At 34.2% G+C, this 18144-nt stretch overlaps 1 long non-coding RNA gene across 1 annotated transcript; it reads left to right on the top strand.

Moving 5' to 3' along the window:
* On the top strand, nucleotides 15293-17150 carry LOC108662495. The gene is made up of 3 exons (XR_001928366.1): nucleotides 15293-15332; nucleotides 16014-16089; nucleotides 16970-17150. It is a non-coding gene; the product is annotated as an uncharacterized LOC108662495 (long non-coding RNA).

Genomic DNA, 18144 nt, shown 5'->3' with positions numbered 1-18144 from the left:
TGTCTTTATGTTGTTAAATGGAAAGTGTTATGAATCAATGTGTTTCGGTATAATGTTGATATATATATATATATATGTATAGTACATTGGTAGATAATATTGTGTAATGGATATAACCGTGTGTGTGCACGATGTGGGGGGATGCACATACCGGTAATGACGGTGGTGAGGTAGGCGAATGATTATATTGCCCATGTGCACGATGTGGGGGGATGTACATGACGGCATTAGGTGTGCACGATGTGGGGGGATGCACACGATGACTCGAGCTATGTGCACGATGTGGGGGGATGCACATGAGTTGGGGAGGCAGTGGATGTATATATATACATATATGTTTGCATATGTTCACATGTATTAATGCAATAAAGATTTTATGAATAATATTTGTGACTATAATGTATGTGAAATCATGCTTGCTGAACCTTGACCATTTTTTTTAGTGTTCCAAATTGATTTGCATTGCAGTGAAATGGTTTATTTAAGATGAAAGGAAGTCTTTCTTGTTACTCTGTTTGTCATTACAGCGAGAATGAAACTTTCTGTTTCGCTTATCATTTGGCGGGTTTTTGCCATATTTTCCACTTCTCCAATTTTATGTTGAATATGAATTCTCTTTCGTCACATGATTTATCAACCAAGGGTTAAATTGAGGGTTTTAATAAGGACTTAAGCTAAAGTGCATCGTTTTCAAATAAGTGCATTATGATTTGAAACTTTTTCTTATTATATTGCTTGTTCCCTTCATATGTTCACTCACTCGATTTATACTCATCGTTTCCAACTTCATGTTTTCAAATCAAGAGGCAGCTGGTAACGAGGTCGAGGTGTCTTCGTATATTCGACCCTTGTTAGGTGTCTTGACATTCAGTAGCTGTACATTTGTCTAAGTCTCTCCGTTGGAAATCAAGTCTTCTTTTTGATATGCATGGTCAAACCTGATGTAAATTGTTAAGAGATATATTTTAGACAATGTATGTATATTTAGATTGGTATGTCACTAAGAGTCGGAAATGGTTAGCATTATTTTGGTTTGAAATTACAAAATGTGACTTTAGTAACTTTGATGGAATAATGAGCAGGATAATATAGATAGGCTTGCTTGAACTAAATGGACTGCGTCCATTGAGTCCATGCACTAGTCACGGCTTGGAAATCAGATCGTGACAGAGTTGGTATCAGAGTAAAGGGTTGTAACCCAATCCCTAGGAACTCTCGCATGTGAACAGTGACGAAGCATGACTTTCTGGCCAAGGGTTTATAGAAAATGGGTGCTTCGTGATCTCCCACTCTATGAGTGCTTTGATAGTTACCCTTTGTTACCTCCGTAGCGAATGGGGGGTACTCCGTAATCTCCCACCCCTAGCGACAATGTTGGTATCAGAGCAAAGGGTTGTAACTCGATCTTTAGGAACTCTCACATGTTAACAGGGGTGAAGCATGACTCTCCGTCCAAGGGCTTATAGGGATTGATGCTTCGTGATCTTTCACCCTATGAGTGCTTTGATAGGTACCGTTTATTGTCTCTGTAACGAAGAGGCTGGATGCTTCGTGATCTCTCGCCCTTAGTGATAGACTTGGTATCAGAGCCCTAGGTTATTTAGGTCATAGGACTTCCTTTTGTTGATCCAGCGGAGTGTCGAGTCTTTATGTGGAAACTTCGATTGTGATGTGTGAACCGCGATACATTTTACAATCAAAGAACCACATAGATTCCTTATCCTAGAAACCACCTTCTTCTTTAGATATGATTATAATTATAAAATGTGTTTAATAACAAGCATTTACTCTTATCTAGGTAAGAATGCCACCTAAGACATGAGCCGCCTTAAGACGGAAGAGAGAGCAAGATGCTCCAATGAGCTGATAGATAGGCCGCGGGCATCCACCTTTAGGGGTCGAGGTAGACGTGGCAAGGCCATTAGGACAATGAGGGCGGATACGCTTGTGAGTAGACAAAAGGAGGGGCAGTTTTCTAACTATGTGGATAGATAACCAGTTGGGGGCATTACCATTGAGGACTTGGCTGCAGGCCTACAGGGAGTCAATCAGGTTATAGAGATGATGGTGACCCGTATGGATGATATTCAGAGGATAGTGGAGGGGAAACCTATAGTATGAGAATCCCCTAGCTCCCAAGGATAGGCCGATCACCAACATCATGAGGTCGAGAGGGGTTATTTAGAGATTTCTCTTCCTGATTTTCTCAAGCTTAAGCCTCCATCATTTTCAAGGTTTGATGCATTGAAAAAGCCCCAAATTTTCTTAGATAAGATAGAGAAGATTTGTAAAGCCTTAGGATGTTCTAGTGTCCAATCAGTCTAGTTAGTCACCTTTCGATTAGAGGACGTGGCGCAGGAATGGTATAGCTCTTTATGTAGAGGCAGACTAACGGATGCAGCGCCGTTGACTTAGAGTGAGTTCAGTACAGCTTTCTTAGATCAATTTTTACCACTTAGTGTACGTAATGCTAGAGCCAGAGAGTTTGAGGCTTTAGTATAGACGTCGAGTATGACGGTGTCAGAATATGACATCAAATTCACGCTACTGGCTCGGTATGCACCTTATCTAGTGTCCACTAAGGAGATGAAAATTCAAAAGTTTGTGGATAGGCTAGTGGAGCCATTGTTTAGGGTTGTGGCCTCTCGAGATTTCAATACTTACTTCGCAGCAGTTGATTGTGCTTAGTTGATTGAAATGAGGACCAATGAGATTAGGGCTACAAGGGATAAAGCAAAAAGGGCCAAGACAGAAGGTTATCAGGGTCGCAGAGATTTCAGCAGTGGGATGTCATCTTCTAGCCGTCAGGGTCCACAAAGGGATTCACGATTGCCCCAGAAAGGGAGTGATGTGGTTAGTGCTAGTGTTGGATCAGGGCAGAAAACCTTTGGTAGGGAAAAACAACAAGATTCTAGACAAGGCAGTCAAGTTATCCACCCTTGTGATACTTGTGGGAGACAACATAGTGGACGATGCTTGCGTGGTGGAAAAGTTTACTATGGGTGTGGTTAACCCCGACATATTAGGAGGAATTGTCCGATGGCTCATCAATCACAAGATTCTGCTCCTAGTTCCACCCAGCCAGCTTCGTCTGCTCCCTCAGTTGCTGCCTCATCGGATTGGGAGGCTAGCGAATCCAGAGGTAGAGGTGCTGGTACTTCCTCTCAGGTCTAGACGTTAGAGTTCCACCTGTAGGGGTCAAGCAAGGGTGTTTGCTTTAACACCGCAGAAGGCCCAAACATCCAACGCAGTGGTATCAGGTATTTTCTTAGTTTGTAATATGAATGCTCGGGTATTGTTTGATCCTGGTGCTACCCACTCTTCTATTTCTCCATGCTTTGCATCTCACTTGGGTAAAGACCGTGTTAGGAGAGAAGAACAATTAGCGGTGTCTACTCCTTTAAAGGAGGTATTTGTGGCCGAATGGGAATATGAGTCCTATGTAGTTCAAGTCAAGGACAAAACACTTTGGTGAATCTACTGGTGTTAGACACTTTGGACTTTGATGTGATTTTGGGAATGGATTGGCTATCACCCTGCCGTGCTAGTGTGGATTATTATCATAAATTGGTTAGATTTGATTTCTCAGATGAGCCATCAATTAGTATTCAAGGGGATAAAAGTAATGCTCCAATTAATTTGATATCAGTCATGTTTACTAGGAGGCTATTAAGACAGGGTTGTCAAGGTTAGTTGGCCGTTGTAAGGGATACCCAGGCGAATGTTAGAGATATAAGCCAAGTGTCAGCAGTGAATGAGTTCATGGATGTATTTCCTGAGGAACTACTAGGCTTGCCTCCTAAGCGGGGGATTGAATTTTGCATAGATTTGATTCCTGACACTAGACCTATATTCATACCCCCATATAGAATGGCACCTGCGGAGCTTAAGGAACTTAAGAATCAGCTAGAAGATTTGTTGGATAAAGGCTTCATCAGTCCTAGCGTCTCACCATGGGTAGCACCGGTGTTATTTGTAAAGAAGAAAGATGGGTCACTTAGATTGTGCATTGACTATCGACATCTTAATCAAATGATAGTGAAGAATAAGTATCCTCTTCCAAGAATAGATGATTTATTTGATCAACTACAAGGAGCACAATGTTTCTCTAAGATAGATCTGCGATCTAGGTACCATCATTTAAGGATCCGAAATAAAGATATACCAAAGACAGCATTTCGAACAAGATATGGGCACTATGAGTTCTTGGTGATGTCATTTGGGCTTACTAATACCCCTACGGCCTTTATGGATTTGATGAACTGAGTGTTCAAGCCCTATTTGGATAAGTTCATGGTGGTGTTTATTGATGACATCTTGATCTACTCAAAGAGTCGAGAGAAGCATGAACAACATCTTAAGATAGTGCTCCAAACTTTGAGAGAACATCGATTGTATGCCAAGTTCTCCAAGTGTGAGTTTTGGCTTGAAAGTGTCGCATTCTTAAGACATGTGGTTTCCAAGGATGGGATACAAGTCGATCCAAAGAAAGTTGAGGCAGTGGAAAAGTGTCCAAGGCCAACATTAGTTACAGAGATTAGAAGTTTTTTGGGTTTGGCTGGCTATTATCGTCATTTTGTGAAGGACTTTGGATTGGTAAGACATATTTTAGACAATGTATGTATATTTGGATTGGTATGTCACTAAGAGTCAAAAATGGTTAGCATTATTTTGCTTCGAAATTACAAAATGTGACTTTAGTAACTTTGATGGAATAATGAGCAGGATAATATAGATAGGCTGGCTTGGGCTTAATGGACTACGTCCATTAAGTCCTTGTGCCGGTCATGACTTGGAAATCGGGTCGTGACACCAGCGCACAAGCACCAACTTTTAAGTTAAAGCCATGACCTTCACATATCAAAATCAAGTAGTTGCATCAAAAGCATCTTCCACCACCTCCCACTTATCTCAATTTTGAGGTTAGGGAACAAGTTTCATTACTTTCTGATTCACACTTCAAGTTGTTTCCATGGAAACGTAAATCAAGATAGTTAGGTCCTTTTAAAATGATCAAAGTCTGCCCTTATATGATAAGAGAGATAAAAAGTGCGGCCATTCAAGAATTATGGTTAATATACTAAGCCTAAAGCCTTATTTTGTGGATGCAAAAGTGCAAAAAGGGGGGTGCCATTGTTAAGTTAGTGACTATAAAAAGCACTTCTTAGGCGCCAACCTAAGTTATTTACACTTGATTTCCTTGTTTTAAGTTTTTCTTTATGATCTGTTATATGTTTTAATCTTTTGTTCTTTCTTTCTTTCATATTTTAAGTATTGAAGCATTATTTCTTAAGTCTATCTTTTCATTGTTGTAGGAGAAATAATGGCAAAATAGAAACTTTGGTGCCGCAACGCCAACTTTTTTGCGCTATAACACCAAAATGCAGCAACAAAGGTGGACAAACAGAGATTTTGGCATTGTAGTGCCAACTTATTTATGCCACAGTGCCATAATGTTGAATACCTACGAGCCAAACAAAAGAGTTTGGTGCCACATCACCAATCACTTAACACCATAACACCAAAAATGTAGCATTTTAAGATTGAGGAACAAAACATTTGGAGCTACAACACTAATCATTTCATGCTGATACGCCATTTTAATAAAACTCAGTAGCCAAATCAAAAGCTTTGGTCTCACGACACCAACCATTTTGCATCGCAGGATCGAGTCAGGCCACTTTCCCATATGTAAAGCCCCTTCTTTCCCTCTTCTTCTGAATTCAAACCCTAGCCCCAAATTTCCCAAAATTTTTTCTTCCAAATTCAAAAAAATCTTTCAAACCCATTCATAAAACCTATCAAAACACCAAGTTCTTGCTACAAAAATCAAAATTCAAGAATTTTCATCAACTTTTCTATATCAAAGTGCAAATTTTTGCAAGTAAGTGTTGAAATTTTTACAAGAAATTCTATTTTTGAGGAAATTGATTATTTAAAAAGAGTTGTGTTGATAATTCTTGATGGGCTTTGTATATTGTTGGTAGTATTGACTTTGTGCTTGAAGTTTTATGAAGATTGTTGTTGGATTGTGAGAATTGTATAATTATCAACATTGAATAGTGTCAATTTGTTGCACATTGTGCTAGTTTATGACAATTTGTTTATTATTGGTGATACTATTGTTGTTAGCATAGATTTTGGAGACAATTGAGTTATTTGTGATTATTTGTGGATATATTTGGTGTTCATTAGGTGTTTGGAATTTGTGGAGAATTAATTGTGAATTTTTGAGAAATCCATGGCACCTAAGAATGCTAAAGCTAGCAATAATGGGTTTGATAGTGCTAAATTTGTGTCAGTTGAGGAATTTAAATGCCATACTCAATCATTAGTTAAAAAATTTTTGGTCCCTAAGAGAGGTATAGATATTCCTCATGTCTGGTTTAGCTATATTTATGATAGAAATGAGGTGAAAAATTGGCAATCCTTTTGTGCTCCACCTGAAGCCGCAATATTACTAGTTGTTAGAGAATTTTATGCCAATGCTTTAGAACATGAGAATGGTGTGGCATTTTGTAGCAGAAAAGAATTTTGTCGGATACCCACACCATTAATCAATTCTATAATGCACCAAAGGTGGAAAACAATGAGTATGCCCAGTATTTGAATGGAAATGTGGATATCTGATAATTCTATTTTATAGAATTATTTTATTCCAATTTTATTATTAAATATCAGCTAAGTCCTCAATTTTTAATTATAATTTACTTATTTTAGTTGTTTTTATAATTAGTTAATTTTTTTAGTGAGTTATTTTAATTTTATGTTATTCATGTTAATTTGGTTATTATTTATCAGTTTTAATATTTCTTTTGTAGGATTAAAGATGATTTGGGCTTAATTTTGGAAAGTAAATTGTTGAAAGACCCAAAATCTGCTTGCATATGCTTCAGTATTTTGGCTATATCTCGAGTTACAGAACTCCAAATAATGCGATTCTTACACCATGGGAAAGATAAGAGACATAGCTACAACTTTTATGAAGATTACTTTGCCCATTTCTGCATTGAATATAGAGAAAATCATGTCAAAAAATAGCTAGACGTACTATGCCGAGAATAAAAATTTGTAAAAATTGACATTTGATTTTTGGGCCTCTTATTATACTTTTAAGCCTAATTAAACCCTAGGCCAGCTTAAGGAACTTTAGGTTAAGGTTATTAGTATAAATAGGATATGTTAAACAATATTAGAGAGGAGAACCTTTAGGAGATTCAAGAAACTAGAAGTTGAGGTTGAAACTTGGAGATCAAGACGGCAAATATTGTTTTGTTTTATTCCTTAGCTTTTATCGTTCTTGATACTTTCAATGGTTGAATTTTATATAATGTTATTTTATTTTGCGATTATGAGTAGCTAAATTTCTTTTTTTAGGATTGCGATTGAACTCACTTGTAGTCTAAGTTTTTAAATCTCTTTATTAATTATTTTCAATGAGATTTGAATTGTTTATTCCAATTTGTTCTTAATGCTTTTAATTGCTTGGTAACTTGGGAAAGGGAGTTTAGAATAGACTAAAATTGGGATAGCATATGATCATATTAATTGATTTGTGTATAGGATAGGAATATACCTATAGGCCATATGTAGCCAGATTAGAGCTTGAACTTAATGAGTCTATTTTAATTTCAATTCACATAGGCATATAGTGTTTTGATTAAAATAAATATTTTCATAAAATGAGTCAGGAGACCTTTATAAATAATTGAAGACTCTAGGTTAGCAATTCAACCCATTGAAATAAGTTAAGAAAGAGAGGTAAGATTTAGATGAAGTGTGAAGATATTGTAATCATAGGTTTATTGATTGGATATTTTCTCAAGTTATTATTTTGATTTTTCTTGTTGGTTTTAATTTTAGTTTTAATTAATTATTTAATTTTGATTATTTGGATAAGATTAAATTGTTCTAATTTTAGTACTTAGTAAAGTTTTAGATTAATTCCCTGTGGGATCGATACCTTGCTTGCTAATATACTATCTATTCAATATGTATACTTGCGTAGTAGGATTTTAACTGACAATATCAAAGAAGGCCTCAATTTGCTTGGTAACCTTTGCACTACTTGGATATTATTGAGGGGTTCCGGTGTCATTCAAGGCAAGTGCGTTAAAAAATGAATACAAGGTATGGCACTATTTCATTGCAACCAAGATGTTGTTGATCAAGCATTTGAGCGACTTGACTAAAGATAGATTAGTCTTGCTCTATGCCATCGTGTCAAGTAAATCCAATAATATTGGTCAATTGATTTTCAATAATATCATTCATACTACCGGTTCAGTTAAAAAAGACTTATGGTACCCGTCACTCATCACCGTGTTGTACAAGCAAGCAGGAGTCCAATGGAGCAGCAATGAAGAGATTTTATAATCGAAAGCTCCACTGAAACTAGGATCATTTAAAGATTTCAAGCATTGGAACAAGTTGTTATTGATGGGAGTTCATCCGCTCTACCAAGACCTCCATCACGTCATGCTAAACTTTTTATGCCACAAAGGATGGAGCATTTTGAATGTCACATGGCAACCATGGAGCAGATATTTTCACGTTTGTGTTATACGTTTGCAGATGCACATGACCAATTTCCCAGCCATGGTTATGAATCCCACCAATGATGAAGACGAGGAAGATGAGGAAAGTGAATCATTTTAGAAGGGAGTATTCCTTTCCTAACTTTTATTAACATTAGGGACAATGTTACATTTAAGTTTATAGGAGAGTTTAAGCTTTAAACTTTGCTTTTTGTTTTTACATTTCATGTTTTAAAGCTTCAAGTTAGTTAAGTGTGTTAATTTTCTATCAATTTTTTTTAGAAAATGTTAACTATGAGAAATTGCACAATTTGCTTTGATTTACTTATCCAATGAATAAATATAGTTGTCTTGTTATCTTGTTGTCTTAGTAAGTGTGAATATTGTTTGAGTATTATGTTGAACTTTGTTGTTAAGCATCATTTTAAAATGTGAATTTCGACCATATTGAGCACGTATTTCTTGCTTTGAATAATTGTGTATATTTAGAGAATGTTTATGTAAGTGTAAATTTTTGAATAAAGTCTTGAGTTCTAGAATTTGTGTTAATTTCTGTCAAGGCAAAATCCTAGGCTACACTTAGTTAAGGAGATGACTTAGGCCATTTTTGGATTGTTTGAGCTTTTCTAGCTTACCATGCTATATTTTCATCCTTAGTCACCCTGTTTTAGCCTAAATTTTTCCTTTTCTTTTATTAAACACTTAGTAAACATCCATAGCCTATAAAAAAATTTTCACTTTAACACCCATCACTCCTAAATACGTTGATTAGTTTAAGGAGTATATTGAGCTAAGTAATAAACAAAAAGATAAAAAGGAGAAGTTGAAGACAAATTCAAAAAGTTGTATAGAATTCACCCCAATGTCCATCATAAAAAGTCATGGGTTGAGGGGTGTTAAATTGTGAATAACAGAGGAAAAAGAACAGCAAAGAAAAAAAAGGAAAAAATCAAAACATAGAATAAAGTGCTGATAAATGAAAAAGGATGAAGAAAAGAATAAAAAAAGGTGTAAGTAGGAGAAGTAGAAAACAAATAAAGCTCATTATTAGTCTTAAAATAGTTATGTGCTTAGGTGATTTGAGCTACATGTTATCCGATAACTACCTTGACCCTAGACATACGTTATAAGCTTGATAAAGTCATAAGGATCCTTGATTAAGTGTTAGTCTACACTAGTGGAGAGAGAGATGAAGAGCAAACATATAAAACTCTTGATTTATTTAAATTCTTTGCAAAACCATAAACTTATCTAAATAGCATAATTTTATTGTAATAAACTACACACACAGGATTCCACTTGAAAATGAGGTTGCAATATAGGGATATGTGAATTTGAATAATATTTATGCTTTTGCTTTGAGTTGAGGAAATAAGATAATTTACGAGGAATTAAAAGTGATCTTTGGATTGATGCAACCATTTTGTAGTTAAATGTTTTCGATTTTCATATTCTTTTGTCGTGTTTAAGTTTTCCTTAAGGACTAGCAAAATACTAAGTTTGGGCGTGTGATAACTCTATTATATTGAGTTATCCTGCACATTTTTGGAACATAAATAGATCTAAGTCCTTTAGTTTTTAAGTAATTTATAGGTATCTTTTATGCTTTTCCTAATAATAGTTCAATTTATGTTTTAGCATTTTCATTCAATCAATTTTAGTTTAATTTCTTATTAAAAAGTCGTAATTTCAGCCTTTACTTATTTAATCTTTTATTATTGATGGTGTGCAAGGAAATAGAGCTTAAACAACAATTGATGATGCAAGTTGGCTTAAAGTGATTTCTAAACATGTTGTGGTGTTTTGAGTACAACTCGAGCTACAAAAGTTCGATTGATGTGATTCTTGGACCATTGGAAAGACAAAAGGAGGAGCTAAAACTTTTGTCTTCATCACTTTGCCCAGTTTTGATTGGATCGTGGTTGATATCATTTTAGAATAAGCAAAACTGTAGTAAACTCAACACAACAAGTTTGGCATCATAACTTCGAATCCTTCTACATCATGGCACTAATTCCAACCAACATCTTAAGTTTTCAAGTCAAAAAGTTTGATGTTGTAGTACCAACCTCGTGGCACCACAGTGCCAAACAAATAGCCACACAAGGGTAACTCAGTAACTTTGGCGCCACAAAATCAACATGAGAATTAATGAATCTTGCACATCTAATTTCTAATCATATGGTAATGAGTGGGAGTATAAAAAAGTGGTTTTTTAGCTAAGAAAAGAACATCTAAAGAGCAAACCTTATTTTGGAAAAAAAGTGGCTGAAAATAAAGAAGGAAAAAGGAAATAAAAACTTGAAAATCAAGCATGGAAAAGCTGTAATCGAAGTCTTTCTCACAATAGATTCGATTTTCTCTCTTTAACTCTCTTTGTAGAAATGCTCTATTTTGTTAAGATGTTGGTTTGTATTATGGATATTTGCAGCTAGATTTCTTTGTCTAGGAATATGGTGGATGCTATTATGTAGTTTGGATATTTGAATTAGCTTTTACATACTCTTTATGAAATTATCAATGTTTATTCAAATCCGTATTTCTTTTCTCTTTTGTTGGTTGATCACCAGCAAGATAAGTTTGGGTTTCTAGATGATGCTTGACAAAGATATTGTTAATAGACCTAGATTTGGATAATGTATGTTAATTCCATTTAATAAATCGAATGGGTGATTAGTTAATACGGTAGGCATACACTTATTAACCATATATAGTCAATTGTTAAGACCTAGGCTTAACGAACTTAGCTTGAATTAATTCCCTATAGATATATAGAGGATCAACTTAGGCAATTATATGATAGCTTGAAAGAAAGTCATATATGCTAGAAGATCCTAGACTAACATTGATTTCCATAAAAGTAGGTAATTAATCAATCTAGCAGCCAAATAAAGTATTAGTTGGACTCATAATCCTAGGCTTCATTCCATTGCTTCTTCATTAAGTTTGGATTGCAATTCTTAGTCTAGTTGTAGGTATTTAAATTTTATTTTTCCTCCAATTCTTAATTGTCATTTGCTTGGATAAAATTGACTTGTTTTAATGTTAGTACTTGTAGCAATTATTAAGCCAACTCCCTAGGGGATCGACAACCCTTCTTATCACTATTTACTTGTTGATGACCACTTGTACTTGCGTTAATTTCTTGCTAAATTGTATAAATATCTAAAGAAAATATATAGGTAATTTAGCAAGCAAAAGGTGGATAAGTAAAAGTTTTGGGAATAGATGCAATAAGAGGACGTTAGTTTACTGCATAGGTAAATGGCATCTCGTAGCTCATCCTTGTGTCACTCCATTGTCTAGTTGTTGAGTCCATTTATGGTTTTAAAAGAGAGATGTATTTTTAAAAATTTATCTTGGGCTAAGGCCCTTGGATATTATCAACCAAATTTGGAATTATGTTTGCTAAACGAGGATGCACAAATACTTAGTAATATTTGTTATAAAATTTGGTGTGTGGTGAAAAATTCAGTTGTTATATTTGGTGTATGTTATTAATGATATAATCGTACAAATGTTTAGTGAAATAATTGGAGTAAAAAGATGATATAAAGGAAAAGAATTATTTGGTAAGATAAATATAGTTAAAAATGCTTGTCGAGTTATGTAGGCTTGCTTACGTAACTTGTACACCGATAACAGTCATTGGAGGAAGTCGTTACAGTCAAGGTATCATGGTTATTATGAAATGTATGCTTGGGTGGATGTAGGCATTCCCACCTATAGCAAAGATTGTGAAATATGTGCTATGGCAAGAAATGTATGTTGATGATGATGATATGCTTAGGTGGATGTAGGCATTCCCACCCATAGCAAAGATTGTGAAATATGTGCTATGGCATGAATTGTATGCTGATGAGTTGTATGTGATGTAGTTTTCATGTATGCTATGAGCTAAGTATGAAAATGACTCGATGAGCATGATTATATGATCATGAAATAAGTTATGGATATGAAAGATCCTATACTCAAGGAATTCGAGGTAGTGGGGATTTGACCATTATTCACTTGAGTTGGGATGAGCACCACTCAAAAATGTGGGTGAGGCGAGATGCCACTCACAACAGCTCGAGGAATCTAAAGTAGTGGTGATTTGACCACTATTCGCTTGAATGAGTCAAGCACCACTCATAGTCATTATGTGTTTATGATTACTGAAAAGATTCTATAGGTTTGATGACTATAAGATTATGTACGTATTTTGAATGAATTAGTGTGATATGTTATAAACAAGAATATTATGAAAGAAAGCTTAGTTCATGTGAAGCTTAGCCCAAAAGGATAGTCCCCTAAATAGAAGGACTTAGAGAATTGAAAACTGAAGGATAATTTCCCAAGAGATTGAGTTTTATGCTTGATGTATCAATACATTTAAGACAATGCCTTAAGAAGCATTTTAGATAGAAAGTTATCGATACATTGCCAAATGTATTTATACATCTTTCATAGAACAATTTTTTTACAAGGTTTTTCAAAGGAAAATAACTTTCATTTCATTCTAAATTATGTTTTCAATTAAATCATTACAAAAAGGTTTTGATCAACATGTTTTAAGAATTTAAAGGAAACAAATGAGATTTATCAATGACATGGTTATGCAACTTATCAATGACATGCTTATGCAACATATTTTGATCACGTGAATGAATATGTTGATGATGATATAGCCAAGAGATTGCATTTACTTTATGAAAATTTATTTATAAATATTATAAATTGGCTTGAGAGCCTTTATGGATGCCTGAGGGTGCATATGCATATTTATATGATATGAAACATGAGACTATTGTTACTCTGATTTCATTCATGAATGGAATCATGTACACACATTATGTTGAGAAATTCCATATTGTGTAATGATGCCCATGTATGGATTAGTTTTTTTTTTTAATGATTTTATGTATGGATGGTTACAGTGGATAACAAGTTCATGTATGTTGAATAAAAGGTTTATAGGGCCTACTGCATCATACCCACGTATGACCTAGTATCGGTCACAATCCTCCAAAAACGAGATGTGACAAGATGATGTAACTCGATTTTATAAAATGACAAATGATAACCTTTTATTAAAAACATTTTTGAAATCCTCCCATTATATTAGTGGGATCCAAGAATACTTTCTCATGTAGGGAATTCCTTGAGAAAACTTGTCTTTACAAGCTTCCTAAGAAAGTCCTATCATAGGGATTATCATTTGTGTATAAAATCACTTTATCACATGATGCAAAGTCTAGTGTATATAAATTTGAATGAAAACCTTTTGTTGAAAATATTTCCCGAATCCTCCCATCATACTAGTAGGACTTTAAAATACTTTCTTATATAAAGAATTCCTTGAGAAAACTCATCCTTACAATCTTCTTGAGAAAGACCCATCATTGGAGTTCTCAATCCATTTACAAAGACATACAACAAAAATGAATGAAATGAAAAACCATAAAAGAATATCAATAATGCATAATTAACAAAATATTTATTATTTGTTTTTTATTATGTATTCATTTTATCTTAAAAATTTATTATTTTATTTACTTTTAATTATTCAATAGTCATATTTTTAATCTAAGAAATTTTCTTTATTTTAAAAAATTAATTACTTGAATAAAAGAATACTAAAATATAAAATGAAGACCTTCTTATCGTTATGGTGGAGTCTTAATCAAATTCCTCACTTAGAATTGTAACTTTTTAAATTCCAAGTGAAAATTCCATCATTGGCCTAATTCAAATAATATGTTTTGTTTTCTTATTTTTAATTTACTAAGCATTTTTCTTATATTCTATTTATTTGATTACATAATAAATCAATTGATAAATATTCTATATTTTTTCTAAGCATTAAATAACCATATATATTTTATACATTTCTAGACACAGATATATAAATTTCCTGTACTAATAAGTTATTTTTACTATTCAAATTATATATATATATATTAAATAAATGCAACAAAATTTTTGAAATGAAACCGAAGCCACACAAAAACAAGCCCAAGAGTCTTGGGCTCACAGTAACCTAAAAAAAATCTGAGCTTAGCAGACTTTCTATGTCAAGCCCAACTCTACAATATGTTTATTATGCCATTCTTACATAAGAATGCATGTTTGCTTACTTAGGTATTTCGAAAATCGTTAAAATATGACAATGTACTAAATTGAACAATTAAGTTGAATTAAACCTCGAACTAGTCCAAATAGAGATTTTAAGATGAAATTGAGAATTTTAAAACCCCAGAATGACTTGAAATGGTGATTCAGAGTTTGAGGACCAATTTGGAGTCAAATTGGAATTTTCATGATCTAGGGGCAAAATGGTCATTTTACCACCCGAGGTTAAAATTGGAATGTTGGAAGAAGTTTTTGATTAGGATTGACTATTTAGAACATAATTTGAGCTTGAGAAGTGAAAATTTTTAATTTCGGCATTTTTCGAGCATAAAGGGTAAAATAGTCATTTTGCCACCCCAAGGGTAAAATTGTAATTTTACACCACCCAACAGTTGTCCAGCACATGGATTTTACCCAATATTGTCATGGATAATTGAAGGATTTTATGTGGTGGAGAAAGAAAGCTTAATAGTTAAGAATTTAAAAATGGACCAATGGTAAGGTGACAAGTGTCAAGCTTTTATTTCTTTATTATTTTCCTTATAAATTAGCACAAAATCAGCCCATTTCTCATTCTTATGGCCAGCCATAGCAAGAACAAAGGAAGAAAAGAAGAACAAAAACCCTAGAGTGAAAATTCAAGAGAAAATTGGTGGATTTCAAGTAATCAAGCAATCAAAGGTAAAATTTCTTGATTTTGACTTGTGATCTACCTTTCCCATGCATTCTTTTGCATTTTCCATGGTTTAATCACATGATTTCATGATGGGTCTCTTGTTGGCCGAACACTTAGAGATAGATTTTGATGGTTGTTTTGGTTAGATTTTAAGATATTCTAGTGTTTTTAGTTGATTAGTGATGTGTAGCATGAAAATCAAGAAAGAAAAATTCATGTTCTTCCATAAACCTCATTGGCCGAATTCTCCTTGTGGAATATTGATGATGATTTTGATTTTTATTTCAAGTGAATTGGTTAGGAAATGATGAATTATGGTGAGAAAATCAAGTAGGAAAAATCATAGTGTTGATGCACCCACCATGGCCGAAATTCTCAAGAGAAATTGTGAAGATGATTTTGCTGAATTTTATGCTATTTGACTTGTGTTTGATGGTTTGGAGAATCGGAAGACAAATGGAGTTAATTGGAGTTGAATTGGACATATTGGCCAATTAATCGAGTGATAGATCGAATTTGGCCAATACAATTTTATTTAGGTGCACAATTGAATTTGTGTAGAACACCGTGTTTGGATGATAATCTGAACAATTTGCATTCCATTTCATGCATTAGTAAAGAGCTTGAAATAGATTTATAATGGTATGACACAGTATACTAAATTATGTGTCATGTATTGTATATAGGTGGTGAGCCCTCTAACAAGGGTAAAGACGTTGTGTCAGAGGACTGAGAATATGAGTATTTCAAACTCCTGATACAGTGAGTAACCTTATTATCGTCTTAATTATCTAAAGTAGTTTTTATTCGTTTTTGTGATTTGATAGAAAAATGAGTTTAAATGGTAAATCTTTATGTTTTAGAAGCAAAATGTGATTAAACGAAATGATTTTATAAAATTGTCTTGAAATTGAATTATGGCTTGGAAAATGGAGTAATTGGAGACTGTTTGCTTTGTTATAAATCATGGTTTGAATTGAATGGCTTATGATAATATTGGCATGAATGGTTGGATTTGGTAAATGTGCTGAAAAAGTATGAACTTTTGATTTGCCTTGAGAGGCTGTAAAATAAAATAATTACCATGTCATGCTGTTGAATTTTATTGAATTGGTGGGTTATAAATTGGTCGCTGCAGTGGACGGGTTCCGTGGACTAGCCTATTAGAGGGGCACGGTAACCCTATTATATTCTTACCTCAGTATGAGAGGTGCAGATGGATAACTCCTGAGGTTAACACTTTAGAGTTCACTTCATGCTAAACCACTACGTGAGGGTGAACTCAGCCAACTCCCAGGAATAACTATGTTTTCAAAATAGAAACAGGATTTATGCGGACATAACTTTTTAACAGCCTTAGCGGACTCAGTTGGGATAGCTCTCGGCCAAGGTATCCTTGATAACTGAGTATGAGAATGATTTTGGCACGAGCCAAACTTTTCAGGAAATCATAAGCCTCGTTGTTTATTTGGATGAAATGAAGCTATTTTATCCTATTAAAATGAGTTCGAAATGCTATGAATCATTTTTATGCTAATCTATTTTATCTGTCTCTATTTACTCAGCTTTAGATATTTTAGATGGTATTTGTTTACTCACTGGGATTATATAATCTTACCACCCTCCTTTCCACCCCTTTCAGGCTCAGGATAGTCGGTAGATAGCCCATTTCATCGAGAGCTACCATTAGATTTGCATCCTCCAAACTGTAGGTTCACAGCCTTTATTACTTTGGTTATTCGAGGGCCCACTTGTTATTGTAAATTAAATCTTATGCTTTGGTTATCTGTATTACAATATGTATGAATTTAATTAGCTTTTACGCTATAAAAAAATTATTTACTAGTAACTCTATAAATATTATTTTATAAGAAAATAGAATATTTTATTGAATATTTTTATTATATTCAAATAGGTATAGTTTCACTTTAAATGAATGTTTTAAACATCTAAACTTATTTTTGAGTATGAAATATGTGTTTTCCACTCACATACTATATTTTTAACTGGTTTCGAGATTTTTGAGGAAAAATGACCAAAATGCCCATGTGAGAAAAAAATTATTTTTCTATTGTTTTGATTTGGAACTAGTTTATAATCTCTCAAAACATGATACTTAACAATTGTTGCTCATAGGGGAGGTGCGAAAATTGATATTAAAGCCTTGCGAGGTTCCAATTGGCATTTCGGGCAATGAATGTCTATCGGGACGTCGCGACGGTTGTCACGAGCTCTAAGAGAGTATCGGGTCGTGACATTCTATTCCACTAAAGCTTGGTCCACTTCAAGCCCTATTTCTCCCACAAAATGATGTTTAGGCATAGCAACAAACCCTTGTTTTGAGTTTTTTGTCTAATCCTTATGAAATGGTGCCGTTCAACACTCTTCTCTTTTGAACCCTAACTCTAACAGCCTCATTTTCTACTTTTTCTTTTCTCTCACTAGATGATGGCTAGTGCCTCCTCTCTCTAAATCAACCACTGAAAAACCCTACCAAATAAACAACCTCACTCCTTCGGCAAACAGTGCCATCACAGACCTTTTAAACCCTACCTTTGAACATTTCTTTCCATTTCAATCAATTGAAACCTTCAAAAACCTCTTAAGAACAACAACCCAAAGTGGAAATCTATATAAACACCGAAACCATCTTTTTTCCCCTTTTTTACTATAAATAAAAAATGAAAGTCCTCTAAGGATTTTGACAAGACTAAACCACTCTACATTTCCCTCTATTTGCCTATTTCTAGATTTTCTTTGTTTTGTTGATTTCTTGTGTGGTGGATGGTTGCTTGGATCTAGGTAGTTTGCAAGATT

Source organism: Theobroma cacao, chromosome 6 (assembly GCF_000208745.1).
Source record: "Theobroma cacao cultivar B97-61/B2 chromosome 6, Criollo_cocoa_genome_V2, whole genome shotgun sequence".
NCBI classification, from domain to species: domain Eukaryota; kingdom Viridiplantae; phylum Streptophyta; class Magnoliopsida; order Malvales; family Malvaceae; genus Theobroma; species Theobroma cacao.
This window is presented reverse-complemented; position numbering and strand designations above follow the sequence as displayed.